Source organism: Antechinus flavipes, chromosome 4, assembly GCF_016432865.1.
Source record: "Antechinus flavipes isolate AdamAnt ecotype Samford, QLD, Australia chromosome 4, AdamAnt_v2, whole genome shotgun sequence".
Lineage (NCBI taxonomy): Eukaryota > Metazoa > Chordata > Mammalia > Dasyuromorphia > Dasyuridae > Antechinus > Antechinus flavipes.
The window spans coordinates 384,889,754-384,907,002 of NC_067401.1; positions in this window are offsets into that span (position 1 = coordinate 384,889,754).

The window sequence follows — 17,249 nt, forward strand, 5'->3', positions numbered from 1 at the left end:
GCTCCCTTTTCTTCCTGATCCGTGGGTCGGTTCCCCGTTCCCAGAATCTTAAAAAGTCATCTGGATCATGGATTGTAAGGTGGGGGAAGAGGGAGACCACCACACAGTAATCCTTTTTGTTGACAAAGTGGGTTGTAACAATAAATGTGGTCAGGCCGGAGGAGCAAGCGAGGTATGAATCATTAGGGGCAGCCACGTACATGAAGGCTGGAGTAATTGTAATGGTTTGGTCACATACCTCCCTTAGCTGTAAGGGAGGCAGCATGTTGGGTCCTAAAAGGCATAGTCCTAGGCCAGCAATTTTACTAAGGGTGAGGCCATGCTTATTATCACTTCCCCAACATAAGGGGGAAGGGTCATTGGTAAACACAGGGTTTCCAAAATGGGCAATGCCTTCATAAAAAGGGGGGGAGGAAGAATAACAAACCCAGCAATCTTTCAGGAGGGTATTGTTGAACTTGCGGACAGCTTGGACAGAAGTATTAATCAAGGAAAGAATGAGCTCGGCAGAAGAAGGGGGGCCCTTAGGGAGGGTTGGACGAAACATTCCACCATAGGGGGGAGTAGGGGGAATAGGCGGTAGGGCAGGCTTATGAGCCTGTCCCTGACCAGGACCTGGGTGGAGTTCAGGATTAGGGCCAATGGCCACGGTTTTATACTGGCCAGGGGTACCTTTAAGGAGTTTTATAGTAAATATTAACCCATCATCATAGTAACTCTTGTAGAGTCTGAGGCCCCATGTAGCACCTTGGGTCCAGGAAGTGTACTTTTTGCCTGGGTCGGTAAATTGAATTTTTAAAGGGTGACACCACCTGGAGCACTCGGGTATTTCGACCCAGCTAAAGATGTAGTATGAGTGGTGGGTATAGTTGGCAGTAACTGTAATATAGTCCCAGGGGGAGGAGGGATTCCAGTAAGTATCACCCGGGGTCTCACAGCCCCAGCTACGGCAATAATAGTCATCGGGGCCTCCACATTCATGGGTTAAGGAACGGTCTCTATGAGTGCCGGGGCAAACATAAAAGGGGACTGTGCGCAGTTCAGTCCTTCTGTCCTGCGTGCTACAACCACCAGCCCCTTCCATATATGGACCGTGAGTGTCTGAGGGAGCTTTTTGTTGATTAAGATAGTGTACCAGGTCCCAATCTGGTGGGGCCCCCAAAGCTAATTTACAGAGATCTGGGTATAGGGTGGGCCACCAGTCTGAGGCTGTGATTCGTGAAGTGCTCCAGATGGTGTCGCCCCACATATTCATCACCATCCAGGTGTAGTTGAAAGCCTGATAGGATTGGCTTGCATCGGAGGGATTCCAGACAGTGCCCCAGCAGAGGAGAATTCCAAAGGTGAGTTTGCTCATCTTGTGGGTTCCTAAAAATAAGCACAGTGAAAAGGCCTTCTCAGGGGATTCCCTGGGTGGGTTGTGAAGTTTGATTAGACGCTCTGGGAGCCATCTGGCATTTTGTGCTTGTGAATCATAAATGCAGGCGTGTCCTTTGCCCCAGATGAGGACTGGGTCAGGACCCTGCCACCTGTTGGACAAAGGGTCTCTCCACATGGCCTGTGCATAAGTATTGGCTGTGGATGAATGCCAAAGATGATCAGCGGCAGATTTGCCGTCAATATCATAAGTAAGAAAATTCAACACAAACATTGCATGATTTAAAAGAGTTTTAAAATTACCCGCTTTGGGGTATAACATTTCTTCCCCTGATTGTAATTTTGAGATCATATTTTTTAAAGTTTGATGAGCTCTTTCAACAATTCCTTGACCCTGGGGGTTATAAGGTATGCCAGTAATGTGTTTAATTTCCATCTGGGCACAGAACTGTTTAAAGGTGGAACTAGTATAGCCTGGGCCGTTGTCGGTTTTGAGAATTTTAGGTCTGGGGGCAACAGCTAGAGAGGCAAGAACATGACAGATCACATGTTTGGAAGCTTCTCCTGTCTGCAGAGAAGCAAAAATGAAGCCACTAAAGGTGTCTATAGAAACATGAATGTATTTTAGTTTACCAAAAGGTGGGTGGTGGGTGACATCCATTTGCCATAGGTCACCAGGGACTAAGCCACGGGGGTTTATTCCCAAATGAGGCTCGGGCAAGAGGGTTAGACAGCCCTTGCACTGCCGCACGATCTGGCGTGCTTGTTCCCGAGTGATAGAATATTTCAGCCTAAGAGTATGGGCATTAAGGTGATGCAAGGCATGGGCCTGCTGTGCGGCAGCAAGCGGGGTGACTGAGAGGGCGGCGGCTATGAGTTGGGTAGCTTGATCCACTTTGTCATTTCCCTCTGCTAGTGGCCCAGGGAGGCCAGAGTGGGCACGAATGTGACCGACAAAAAAGGGTTCAGTGTGGGCAAGGATTAGGTGCTGAAGTTCTGCAAACAAGGGGGAGGCATTGGTCAAAGGGCGAATATACGGTACTGTTTCCAAGAGGGGGACAGAGTGTGCCACGTAGGCACTGTCAGTGTATAAGTTGAAGGGTTCTGTTAACAATTCAAAAATGCTAATGATAGCAGCGAGCTCAACCAGCTGTGCGGAGGTAAAGTTTGTTTTGAAGCGGGAGACTTGACCTTCAATACTGAAAGCCGCAATGCCTGAGGCTGACCCATCAGTGAAAACTAGCCGGGCACCTTTAATTGGAACAGACTTTGTCCCCTGTGGGAAGACAACAGGCGTTCTTTGCAAGAATTGAGTCAATTTATCAGAGGGGAAGTGGTTATCAATAGTGCCCTGAAAAGAAATGGAGCTGGTGGCCCAATCATCATTATTTTGAACTAGCCATTGCACTTGGGAGGTTGTGTAGGGGGAAACAATGTGGTCAGGGTCCCTGCCAAAGAGTTTCAAAGCGGCCCCCCTACTGAGGCGGAGGAGGGTAGCAACCAAGTGAGGGCATGTGGGTAGGATTTTGGAGGGAGATGCGGGTAAATGGACCCAAAACAATGGTTTTTGTTGCCAGAGCAAGCCTGTGGGGGCAAAGGGAGTAGGGAATATGAGAAGCCAGAAGGGTTGATTAGGGGCATAATATCCTATGTGTTGTTCACGGATGGCATGTTCTACCGTGGTCAGGGCTTTTCGTGCCTCAGGGGTGAATGAGCGTGGGGAGGAGGGATCGGGGTCCCCTCTTAAGATGTCAAAGAGAGGTTTTAATTCCCCCATTGTGAGTTTTAGGTAAGGTCTGAGCCAATTGATATCACCGAGAAGTTTCTGAAAATCATTAAGAGTATACAAACAGTCCGTTCGCAATAAGTTTTTCTGGGAAAGGACTTTGTTGGGAAGTAGCTCAAAACCTAAGAACAGCTGAGGAGGTTTTAAGTTAGCAGCGGCCGTGGACTGGCAGCAATCAAAAAAATCTGCCTTCCAAGTCAGAAACTGGCCCTGTGACAAGACTGTTTGAACTACACGAACCCATTCAGAGGGGAGCAGGTAGCCACCGTGAGACATGGCCTCAAGGGCCCAAAGGGTAAAGGGGGCATTAGGTCCGTAGGCTTTGACTGCGGCATTTAAGTCTTTTAAGGTTTTAAAATTAAGCTTACGGAACTTCCTTGGAGGGGTGTCTTGTGCAGCCTGATTATTTTCCTCATTTTCATTTTCATCTTTGTCATCCTCCTCCCCGCTATCTGACCCATCCTGAGTGTCTGTGCCTGCAGCGGGCCCCTCAGCAGAGGATGAGGGGGAATTATCAGTGGGAGGGGCAGTGAGCTTGCTAGAGCGAGTCATTACAGGAAAGACAAATTTCAGGTTCTTTGATCTGCTAATAGGGACCTTTTTATGTGGCAGCGAGGGAGAGGCAGACCCTGGGCCTGAAATCGGGAGGACGGTTTGTTTGAGAGAACTTTGTAAGGAAGACAGCTCTGTGGAGAGCTGGACATTTAAATCTTTCCCAATCTTTTGCCATTTTTTGGGATGGATGTCTGGCCCATTCACAAGAAACCAAGGGCAGGCATAGTCAACAAGCAAAAAGAATTTAACTAAATCAACAAACAAAAAGAATTTAACTAAATCTTTCTTTTTAACCCTAACTCCTCTTTCCCTGAGGGAGGCTTTGAAATCCTTTATGAAAGCCTGTTCATTACACAACTTATGGCCCATTTCTTATGAGACGGACGAAATCACTTACCGAGGACTGGGGCCTTCCTGAGCGGCGAAATGAGTCCTCAACTCGGGAGCCGGGAAAGGGGCTCCGCAGAGAGCTAGCCAAACTCCCACTGTTAGGGAGTGTCAGCAATTTATCAAGCTCTCTACCGAGTCCCTCTCAGCGGCTGAAACTTTAAACAGCAGGGGTCCGGACGACTTCTCTGGGGTCCGGACGATTTCTCTGGGGTCCGGACGATTTCTCTGGGGTCCGTCTGGCAAGGGTCCCTGCCTCAAGCCCCACGTTTGGGCGCCACCTGTCTCGTCCACCGAGACCTCGTTACTCGTGTGGGCTTCGAGGGGGGATCCAGCCTGAGGAGAAATGAGCGAGAAAGAGGAGGGAGACGAGGCTGATTGTTGCCAAGGTCTCAGTTTATTGCTCTCAGGATACAACTTATATAGGAAAAAGTATGGGAAAGAAAAGTAGGGGGGTCTGGGAAAGGAACATGGGCTATAGCTGGTCCAGTGAGCAGGAACATAGTGTGGTGACAACTCAAGATTGATTCTCAAGACCGTTTTGCCCGGTTGCAGTTCTCAGGATTGTTTGACCACCTGCTCGATTCTGTTGCAGCAAGGGGTGGGGAATAGGCACCTGGGCTAGGGCCATGAGAAAGGCATCTGGGGGCCTTCGGCTTCCAACAATGCTGCTTTTATTTCACCATCCTTCTCTGTAAGATTTTGTGAATTAATTTATTTTCTAAATTGATATGCCCTTGGCTACCATATCTCTCTGCTTGGCAAGTAGGTCAAGTGTTTGCTGATTAAGATGATTTTTAGACTCTTTTGGTCTCTTCATTATGGCAATTGGTTTACTTGGTTATCCTTCTATATAAAATTGTTCTAATTGGTGTCAATGTGCTTTCCTCCATCCACTTCCATTTTTTCAGCATCAATGACTATTTAAATAGGTCAACATGAAGTTACCTCAATGCATACGGTATATTTTTCTTGTTCTTGTTATGTCTTCTAGCATGCATTAATTTTTATGCTAACAAGCTAGTGATCTGACTGCACACAGAGTGCTTATTCAGGAATAAGTTTTTTCCTGTTATTTCATTTTTTTGTGCTGTTATTCATTGCTCTCTAAAAGAAAGTCTCTTCCCATTCCCTCATTCCATATTAAGGATTGGAGAGTCATCCAACAAAGTTAATTCTGTTATTATGTCTTTCAAGGAATCTTAAATGATTTTGATGTATGGATGGGAGATACTTTATTAGAAAAGTGCCATTATGGAGGTATTTTGCTTTACAGAAAAAACCAAATTTTTTTCAACAATAAATAATAAGCACAATGTGATTTTATATTCTCTATAGTTTTAAGTCAATTGTGAAATGATAAAGGCTTCAAGCAATATTAAATATCACTTTTGAAAGCCTGTTTCGTATAATATTCTTATTGAGAGTATTCTTGATTCATGAATAAAGATTTTGAGTAATATGTATATATTACTGTAAGTAATGTAAGTATATAGGGTGGTAGTTGAGATATTCCTTAATCCCACTTTTATTTACTTATTTATTTAGCCCCTTTCCATTCTTTAAGATCTTTTTGAAATACAAGCTCAGTATCAAATGGCATGCACAATTTGATAGCCCTTTGGGCATAATTCCAAATTGCTCTCCAGATTGGTTGGATCAGTTCACAACTTCACCAACAATGCATTAGTGCCCCAGTTTTCCCACATCCCCTCCAACATTCATCTTTTCCTGTCATCTTAGACAATCTGAAAGGTGTGTAGTGGTATCTCAGAATTGTTACTGAGTTATATTTTGAAAAGTAAACCAAATATTTATTACGTTTGCTAATAATTAAGGGACTTTTTGGCCTCACAGAGTCTTCTTATTGTGCCAATAGATTTAGGGCAGTTAAATTTCTTAAAAGTATTTTAATTATACAGTGTCAATATAATTTCTGATCTCCATTTAAATTGTTATTTATTTAAATAATTCTGAATTGAGGAATGTCAATTGTATGACATCTTTTTCTTACTTAATCTTTATTCTTACTTTTTTATTGATGCTTTTTATTTTCAAAACATATACAAGGACAATTTTTCACCATTGACTTTTATGAAATCTTGTGTCCCAATTTCCTTCCCTTCCCCCACTCCCTCTCCTAGATGCAAGTAATCCAGTATATGTTAAACATGGTAAAAAAAAATAAGTAAATCCAGTATAGGCATACATATTTATACAATTATTTTGCTGCACAAGAAGAATCAGATCAAAAAGGAAAAAAATGAGAAAGAAAATAAAATTCAAGCAAATAACAACACAACAAGTTATTCTTATTTTTACAACTAAATTGGATTGTTGTTCTGATCTATGGTCTATGGTCTAGCCACTTGATTTATAGATAACTCCCTCAGTAATAACAATTTTTCTTATTTATTAAAATATAATTTCTTTTTTCTTTTATATTGTTATATCCATATCCATATCCAATGCCTACCAATTCTTTTCTTTTCTTTTTTAATAACTTTTTATTGATAGAACTCATGCCAGGGTAATTTTTTACAACATTATCCCTTGCATTCACTTCTGTTCCGATTTTTCCCCTCCCTCCCTCCACCCCCTCCCCCAGACGGCAAGCAATCCTTTACATGTTGAATAGGTTACAGTATATCCTGGATACAATATATGTGTGCAGAACTGAACAGTTTTCTTGTTGCACAGGGAGAATTGAATTCAGAAGGTAGAAATAATCCGGGAAGAAAAACAAAAATGCAAGCAGTTTATATTCATTTCCCAGTGTTCTTTCTTTGGGTGTAGCTGCTTCTGCTCATCTTTGATCAACTGAAACTGCAATTCTTTTCTAAAAAAAAAAAAAAAAAACAACAAATAATTAGTGTTGAGAGACGGTTTTTGACCTCTTTCATTATTTCCCCTCCTTTGAACTATGTTTTCCCATCTATTTCTTCCATTCTCACCTGTTCCCACTTTTGCATTAAAGTCACTGAGTATCAGAGTGTATACTGATTTAATCCAGAGGGTCTTATTGAGTTCTTCATAGAATTTCTCCATCTCTTTATTCTCACGGATGCTATACATGAGTTGTCATTTTCATGGAGATCTTTTGACAAATACTTATCTGTACTTCAACATGACATTATCCATATACCAACTTTGCCTGCTTTTAATTGCATGATAAGTCACTAAAGCAAGAAAAAAACTCATCAACTCACATAGCTACAACTTCTCTCTTTCTGTACCACTGATAACAAGAAAGACAAGATTAATATTGAGTTCCTCTAATAGTATATATACTAAGTAATCACTGAACAATGATTTCACATTTAGAATTAGCCTACAGTTAAATTGAAGATGGTTTAAAAACATAGTTTATAGATAGTTAATCTACTTTACATAGTTTTATCTAAAACTATGAACTATAGTTTATTTCTCTAATTACTAGACATAGTTTTAAAAAACATGTAACCCTTAGACCTTCTTTTCTCTTTTCCATCATTCTGACACTATTACTGTAGAAGCAGAGAGGGGGCAATAAAAGACTAAGGGTAATTCTGTGGTTTTCTTGGTCTCAGTCCAAGCCAAATGATCTGATCAAACTGGACTTTATACTCCTTTTCACACATTCTGCTTTCCATCTCTTTGCTTTTGCACAGGTTGTTTGCCTGCTTATAATGCTTCTCCTCCTTGCGCCTCCCTCTTAGAACACTTAGTTTCTAATTTTTTAATTTTAATTTTAATAAAAGATCTGTATCTAGTCAACATCAAATAAAACAAGATTTCCATATACAAAGTGGAAAAAAAATGAGTGTACACAAAGCTGTAAATTCTTATTGTGTATAGCTTGCTTTTCTTTTTAAAATATATGGTAAATTCAGCTTATTATTTTCAAAACAGTTCTATTTGTCTACCTTTTCTTAATGATCTTCAATTTGTTCTTTTCTCTGCCTTTAAAAATATACTTTAATGATGATCTTTTCTTATTTTCTTTTCCTCTATTTTGATACCCCCCAAAAAACTGAAAATAAAGAAAAATAAATACCTTTTATCAGATATGCACAATTAAGCAAATTAAACTCCCCATGTTGTCCATGTCTGAAAAAATGTCTCATTTTCATCATCTCACTGGCAGGAAGTAGATAGTATATTTAATCACTAGTCTTTTGGATCATTGTTGATTATTGCCTTGATCAGAGTTCTTAAGTCTTTCAAAGTTGTTTTTAATATTTTTTCTCCTTGTTCTGCTTACTTCACTCTGCATTATTTCCTACAAATCTTCCTAGAGTTTGTTTTCTTCCTTCCTTCCTTCTTTCCTTCTTTCCTTCCTTCCTTCTTTTCTTTTCTTCCTGAGGCACTTGAGGTTAAATGACTTGCCCTGGATCACATAGCTAGGAAGTATTAAGTGTCTGAGGCCAGATTTGAACTCAGGTCCTCCTGACTTCAGGGCTGGGGCTCTACCCACTGCACCACCTAGCTGCCCCTGAACCATTACCTTTGAATCAGGTTATTCAACTACTTACAAAGCCATCTAATTCTATTATCATCTAGTCCACATTTTTCAATTCTTCCTATAAGAATAGTATTAGACACTTTATCAAATGCTTTAAGTGAACTAATTTCAAAAACTTCTGATTCTCCTCTTTAGTAATCTTGTTTAAAAAAAAATCAGACTGGCACAAACTGTTTTTGTTGAAGCTAAACTAGGTCTTCACATCGGCACTTTCTTTTCCAGATGTTTACCAGCCATCTCCACAATGATCTATTCTAAAAGTTTTCTATGAATCAAAATCAAGCTCACTGGTCTACAGTGAATTTAAAGATTCCATTCTCTTCCCTTTCTTGAAAATGGGGGTATTTTGTGGTATATGATTGTAATGGAATAATATTGTGCTAGAAGAAATGATGAGCAGGATGCTTTCAGAAAAACCTGGGAAGTACAAAGTGCAAATGTGAAATGAGCAGAACCAGGAGAACATCAGACATAGTACCAATAATATGCTACGATGCTAGGATGATCAGCTATGAATGAGAACTACTCCAATCAAAGATCCAAAGATCCAAAACAATTCCAAAGGACACATGATGAAAAAATGATATTTGCCTGTGGAAAAAGAATTGATGAATTAAGTACACATTTAGACTTTCTTTATTTTTATTCTTTTATTTTGCTTGTGTTTTCTTTTGCAACCTCCCTAACAGGAAAACATACTTAGAGCATGGCTTCACATGTGATAATTTATATAAAACTGATTGTTTCTCAAGGGTGGGGGAAGGATGAAAGGGAGGGAGAGAATTTGTAATGAAAATTTTAAAAAAATAATTGTTTAAAATTTTGTTATACAACTGGGAAATATTAAAATGAATAAAAATATTTTTAAAAAGAAAAGAAAATGGTAGCATTTGTTCTTTTCCATCTCCATTATCTTTCTCTGTTTTCTACAGCATCTCAAGTATCACTGAGGGTAGTTTAATAATTACTTTTCCCAAGATTTATATTAATTGATGCAAAGTGAAATGAGCAGAACCAGGAGAACAATTAAATAGTAACAGCAATATTGAAGTGATAATTAACCATGAAAGACTTATTAACTCTGGTCAATACAATAATGCATCATAACTCAAAAAGACTCACGATGAAAAATGCTATCCATCTCCAGAAAGAAAACTGATAGATTCTGAGTGCAAATTGAAAAAGTTAAATTATGGAAGAGTTAGATCTTAAAAGAAAGGGGACTAAGTTGTTTCTTAAACTCTGGAACATTGATATTCTTGAGTTCTGAGAAAACTCTCTTAAATAAGGCTTAAGGATGGTTATTTTTCTAGGGTCTTCGCAAAAGGGATTAATGGGAGGGGGGAAAGAGAGGGAAAAGGGAATAATAGGGCTCCTTCTATGACATTTCTCAAAGTACTCAATGTACAATGCACAAAGAAGTAGATATCAGATATAGGATAGCTATTTATTTCTTCTACAAAAAAAAAAAAAAAAAGCTTAAAACACACAAGACTCAAACACTGACACATATATAAAACATGAATGAAACAACTCACAAGTTTTAGTATACTCTCCCAGGAGGTAAAGATTACTGGGATTGTTGAACTGATTTCATTTTTATCTCTAACCTGAGCTGACTATGCAATTTACAAGTCTCAATTTCCTGGCAAGCCAAGTCATGGCTTGGGCTTTATCAGTACTTTCATCTATATCTCATATTTTCAGCAGCGATTATCTTTTCCTCAAAAAGTTGTTGCAAAGATTAATTCCTTCTGGGGAACCAGTCCTTGGACACCAAAACTCCTTACTTTTAAGCTTACAAGGTAGCATTTACAAGGCTAGAAATATCCTTCTCAGTACAGCTATTCAGTCATCTGTCATAAGGAAAAGAAATACAAAAGCAGAAGAGAAAGCCAGGGACTGAGGCTGAGCTAGGCAATCATATGTTCAACTGCCATTGTCTTCGGGAGGAGAAGCAATAGATCCGTAGAATGACCGCTAATACGAACTCTGAAGCTGCCCGATTCCAAGCAACACACACCAAAGAGAAGAAGAGAAAGGATAGTGGAACTCCTCTTAAAGCTACTGAGTGGCTTTCTCCCAATCCCTGCTATCATGGGGAACATGAGAACAACTTGAAAAATCAATCACAAAAACCCCATTAGCAAGAGGTCAACGTGCATGTGTTACCCACAGTGTATGCTCAGTTCTCTCCTTGCTCCATGTACAAGTTGGATGGTGATTTCTTTGCACCTTCAGCATTCTCTTCTGATGTTCCAACTCCCATTTGTCTCCCTCATCAGATTCGTTTTCTTTTGAGGCTTTGAATAAATAGTTCTCAGAAGAAGAATTATTAACTATTAACAAGTACATTAAATATTGATCCAAATCACTAATAATAAGAAAAATGCAAAGCAAAACAATTCTGGGCTTTCATTTCATGATAGAAAGTTGGCATGGATAACATAAAATGGTAACTCTTGGTGAAACTATGAATTGATCCAACCATTCTGGAAAGCAATTTGGGATTAGGCTAAGAATATTCATTCTCTTTAACATAGTAACACTATTGCTAGACCCCCAAGAATGTCAGTGATAAAAAGGAAAGTCCCATGTACTCCAAAATATTTATAGTAGCAGTTTTTGCAGTAGCAAAGAAGGAAAAGAAAATAGATTCCTATCAATTGGGGAATAAATAAGTTCTGGTACTGGAATGTAATATTAGTGTGATATGAGAAATAATGATAGGAACACTATATTTTGCCTGATAACTTGGAGCACTGCAGAAGTATTTTTCAAGTTCCTTCACCACTTATAGAAGAGAGACCAGTGAAAACTTGCACTAGACATAATATTTAACTATGGCATAAGCATATTGATTGCATTACACATTCAAAGCAAATCTGCAAAAACTTCCAGTTCTCCATACTGATAAAAATTTTCAACTTCATTTTTAAAATTGTCTCCATACATTTTATTAATGTACCTTGTCTTTACATCAGTCATTTGCCATTCTCTCCCCAGATTGCATCCTCTATTGTGACAAAGAAAATAATTAAGCAAAAACATCTGATGAAGAGAATTATGTCTGCCAATGTCTAATAATCTGCTCTAGTATTCTTCCCCATGTCTCTGCCATTAGGAAGGAAGTATGCTTCATTCTCTCTCCTTTGGGATTTTCAGTGATGTTTTCATTATTCAGAAGTATAGTTCCTTTTTGTGAGCTTTTCATTTATATGATCAAAGTCACTGAATATGTTGTTCTCATGTTCTGCTGTTTGGTCTTTGATAATTCATAACACTTCTCATGTTTCTCAGAATTCTATATATTCATAATTTCTTACTGTATAATTCATAACATTCATGTAGCACAGGTTTTTTAGACATTTTAAAACTGCTTGTGGATATTTATTCATCACCTTCTGAATACCTTATTAAAACTTTTACTTTTTATCCCCTCTACTTGACAGCTATACCCATTTTCTATTCATTTTTCTCAAAGATCTCAAAAATTCACATTCAACTTTCCCTTTTCTCTTGTTTCATTTACTTTCCTTTTCTTAGTTACCTGCCCTTGCCAACTCCCTCTTCTATGAGTCTTCTTTCTTGTGTCTTTATTCCCGGGATACTTAATGGGCCACATATGACATTCTGTGGGTACCAGATGTGATACATGGAGCTTTTCAGTTGATTTTTGGTTGGTCCTCAATCGACTTTTATGCTGCCATCTGCAAACCTACAGAAAACAGTGTGCCTTATATTAATTACCCATTGAGAAAGTATAATATTCTGACTTCATCTAGTGGCTCTATGCTCAAAAGCATCGGTTAGGTAAAGCTTTCTGGTGTACATGTAAGTAAGCTACTTCTACTGCCATGCTGTAGGGTTTTAACTACCTGAACTATTCAAAAATGATGTTTGGGTTTTGAATTTATACTAGGAAGATGATCTGAAATAGTGCTTCAAATAATTAAAAGTGAGAAATCTTTGCCTCTACTTCTATACACATATGGACTTTCCTTTCTCTGTTGAAATGGCCCCACCTCCACTTCTATTTACTGGACACAGATAATCCACTATGTGGACACTGTGGCCACATAGTTTGTTAGGCATAGAACAATAAAAATAAAATTCAAGTGCTTCCCACATGCAATCCTCCTCTTCTTTTAGCTATCCCAAAGGCCTTCTGCTTATTCTCCTAGATATGTAGGTTCACTACAAAAAGATCCTAAAGCTCTTGCATCTCCAAACTATGAGAAGATTTAAGGAAAGGGCTTATTTGTTTATGATCTTTCTCAAAGTAAGGGACTTAAGCCAAATGGAAAGCAAGAGAGAAACATGGTAGAAAAGGATTATTTTTTTTCTTTTTAAAATGTATTTATGCATTTTAAATTTAAATACAAAATAGAAAAAAAAGAAAAAAGCTGAAAAAAAAAGAACATTGTCACTTGCATGGCAGAAAATAAGAGAAGATTCAAAATATGTAACAATAAATTTTCATTTCAAGAGAGAGTATGTAATAACAGAACAGGTTGTATTCAGAACTGTCCATCTTTTCTTTGTTTCTTTGTAGATTTTCTTTTGTTCTCTGCTGCACACTTTTTATTTTATTCTTTTTTCGCCTTTTTCTTTCCCCATCTTCCCCAAGCAGGCCACAGTTAAGTACAGATATATTTATGTATACATTTATATACACACACATCATGCTCAGCCCTACCCCTTTCTTTCAACTACCCACTTACTACTACACACTAATGACAATCTTAGACATATGGTTTTTATTTCTATTACATATAAAGCCTAGACAGTTTGTCCTTATTGAGTCCTTTAAAATTTATCTTTATGTTTACCTGATATTTTTCTTGGATCTTATATGTCCAATTTTCTATTAAATTCAGTCTTTTTGCAACAAAATCCTAAAAGTCTGGCAATTCATTGAATATCCTTTTCCCCCCATTCAGGATTATGTTTAATTTTGCTGACTATGGTGTTTGTAGCTATAACCCTAGTTTTTTGGCTTTTTGATATATAATGTTCTAAGATCTACAGTCTTTTAATGTAACTGCTGCTAAATCTTGTGTAATTTTAATTGTGGCTCTATCATATTTGAATTTTTTGGTTATTTATAATATTTTCTCTTTGATATGAGGGGTTTAGAATTTAGCTATTATGTTTTCTGTAGAATTTCTTCATATGCTCTCTTTCAGGTAGTATTTGGTTGATTTTTCTATTTCTACTTTCCCCTCCTGTACTAACACTTCAGTACAATTTTCTTTAATTATTTCTTATATTATATCAAGATTCTTTTTTTTGTGTGATAGCTTTCAGTCAGTCTAATTATTTTTATGTTTTCTCCTCTTGATCTGTTCTCTGTTGGAATATACGTGAGCCACCTAACAGTAGCTGCTGGAGATCCAACTCAGACCTGCACAATAGATCTCCTTTTGTGAGAGGATGCGACAAGGAGACTGAGAGGCAGTTGTTGTTCTCTGACCTCTCTGATTGAGAGGCCATTTGCATTGTCTGACCTCTCTCCTCTTCCCTCTACTTCTAATTTATCTCATTCCCAATCCAAAATACCTGTGTCAGCAAAGGCTGCCCTGCAACTCCTTCAGATGTTATGATCCACTGTGGAGGCTCTTAGAGAATTGACCTATCCCTTAACAGTTCTCCAGATCTGTTATTTTTCTTGTGAGAGATCTCACATTCTCTTCTATTTTTTCATTCTTTATATTTTGTTAAGATGCTGGATCTCTTTTTCTATTTGGCTGACTTTCTTTTCATAATCTTGTTTTTCTTGGATTGTTCCTTTTTTTTTTTTTTAACTTTTCCTTAAGTATCTTTCATTTAATTTGTAAAGCCCTTTTTGAATTCTTCTGTGAATTATTTTTGGGAAGGTGAATATTTATTTATTGACTCCCTTTGGGTAGAAGAAGCTTTTAAAAAAATTTTGGCATCATCCTCTTATTTTCCTATCCCCATAATAACTTTCTATAGTTGGGTTCTTTCTCCTTTGCCTGCTATTTTTTTTTTTTCTAATAAGAGCTTGTTAGTGTAATCATCTCTAGTCCTGGGCTATGGGATGGGGACAAGGGAAAAGAATCATGCTTCTGGCTTCAGGTCTTCCTCTAGTTCTCCCTTCTGGTCTGAAACCCCAAACCAAGAATTCTTCCCTTCTGTAAGCTCCCACAACCAGCAGCTATCCTGCCCCACTGCTTCTGCACTGTCCTGGAGTGTGCCGATTCCTTTTCATCCAGGACCTTGTCTCAGCAGCACAGCTGGGCAGGCTTTTTTATCAGTAGAAGTTTCCTCAGTCTTCTGGGATTCAAGACTCCTGATTCCCCACAGTGTCTAGTAAGTGAAATTTCCTATAGCTGTTTCTGAGACTACTTTCCAAACCAGCTAGTCCCAAAGCTCACTGCTTGCGTTTCAGTGGAAATAGCCTAGCGGTGTTTTACACTTCACGTGGACCAATCCTCTGCCTTGATAATTTTCTTGAGATCTTCTCCAATTATCCCAGAAGGATCACTGTTCTACCCCAAATCTTGTTTGTTTTTAATCAGTCTAGATCTGCTCTGAGGCATAATTTTGTCTTATTTGTGGGGGAAATCTAGAGTCTGGAATTTTCTGATCTACCCTGCCTCCTCTCAGAATCCTTCAAGAGGGCTATTTTTCTTACAACTGACAAGCCCCATGAGAATTATAGTGCTTCAAAGATATCAAAGAAAAAAGGAAGGGGAAAATGTATATTTATGTAACACATATATATGTGTATGCATGCATGTACTCGTACATATACTGTTACTACTAAGAGGCAGTTAGATGGCTCAGTGGATACAGCACTGGACCTGGAGTGAGGAAGATCTGAGTTGAAATTTGACCTTAGACATGTACAAGATGTGCGACCCTAAGCAAGTCATTTTACCTGGTTTGCCCCAATCCACTGGAGAAAAAATGCCAAACCATTCCAGTATCTTTGCCAAGAAAACCCCATGTACTGTATAGCCCATGAGGTCACAAAGTCAGAGATGACCAAACAACAACAAATAATACTAAATCGCATGAATATAATGCTTTAAGGTTTGCAATGCTCTTTACAAATACTATTTTATTTGATCCTTACCTTGTAAGGCAGGTGTTATTATGAACTTTATTTTAGAGATGAGAAAATTAAGGTAGAGAGGTAAAATGATTTGCCCAGGGTCCCATAGCTTTTCCTTTGTAAAAGCTTATGTCCAAAGCAGGATTTAAACACAAGTTTGACTCCAACTACAGTACTCTATCCAGTGTGCCATCTCATTGTCCTACCACAAAAATATTTCTGGTAGCACTTTGTAGTGCCAAAGAACTAGAAACTAAAGTAGTAGAATTCTGTGGGCTAATGGCTGAACAAATTATTACATTATGGATGTAATGAAATAAAATTGTAAAATAACAAAAGACATGATTCAGAAAAAAAACTGAACTGATGTGGAGGGAAGTGAGCAGGAGAACAATATACACAATATCAAAACATTGTAAAGACAAACCACTTCAAAAAATCTAAGAATTTTGATTGCAATGACAAATATGATTGTGGAAGATTGATGATAACATGTTACTCATATCCTGACAAAGAGGTGATGGATTTAAGACATAGAATAAGACTTAGATTTTTGGACATGGCCATTGTGAACTTTGTTTTGGTGACTATACAGCTCTGCCATAAATGTTGTATATGTATTTTCCCCAGTGGCAGGCAAAGATGGGGGGGAGGTTGGTGATTTAGATCTTATATCTGTAAATTATGGGAAGAATTAAGGAAAGGGCTTATGTGTCTATACCTTTCTCAGAGTAAGGGACTAATACCTGTTGGAATCCTTACTAACTGCTAAGTAGTTAGAGTTGATCTAATCTTACAAAAAGATGTTTTGGGCAGAACCTGAAACAAGGTACTAAGTAGAACTACCCATAATCCCTCTCTCTGGAAGGAGCATAAATAGGCCAATGGGCCAGTCGGAGAGTTCTAGAGAGGAAGACGCTACAAGTCGAGATTTCACCGGAATGACATGAAGACTGGAGCTGGCTGGAGGCTGAAGAAAGCAGAGGCAGAGGCTGAAGGACCAGACCTTTGGATTTAAAGACATTTGGAGAGAGCTCTTGGAACCAAGCAGAGAGATAGGCCTCTAAGCTAACCGGGCTATATTGGAAATAATAAAAGATCTGAACTTTTATCACCTGGCTGCTTTTTGAGAAGAAAAAGATCACAACATTTTTGGCGCCCAACGTGGGGCAAACAGACCCCTCAGTGGATTTCAGTGGAAAAGCTCCGATCCTGATTCAAGTGGAAAAGCCTCTGATCCTGATCCAGTGGAAAAGACTCTTCAACCCAGAAATTAGGGTGAGTACAACAAAGAAATTGTTAGAAGAGTTAAAGTAGAATTTCAGCTAAGATGGGACAGATATTTAGAAAACAGCTTGTTTCTGTTCAAGGAAAATGTTTAGAGAGCATTGTCAAAATTATGGAAAGCCAAGGTTTAATTATAAGTTTACAGCAAATCACTGAACTTTTACAAACTGTAAAGGACATATGTCCTTGTTTCTCTCTTGATAAGGAATTAGATCTAAATGAATGGAAATTGGTTGGAGAGGATCTTTGTCAATTCTATGATAAAAATG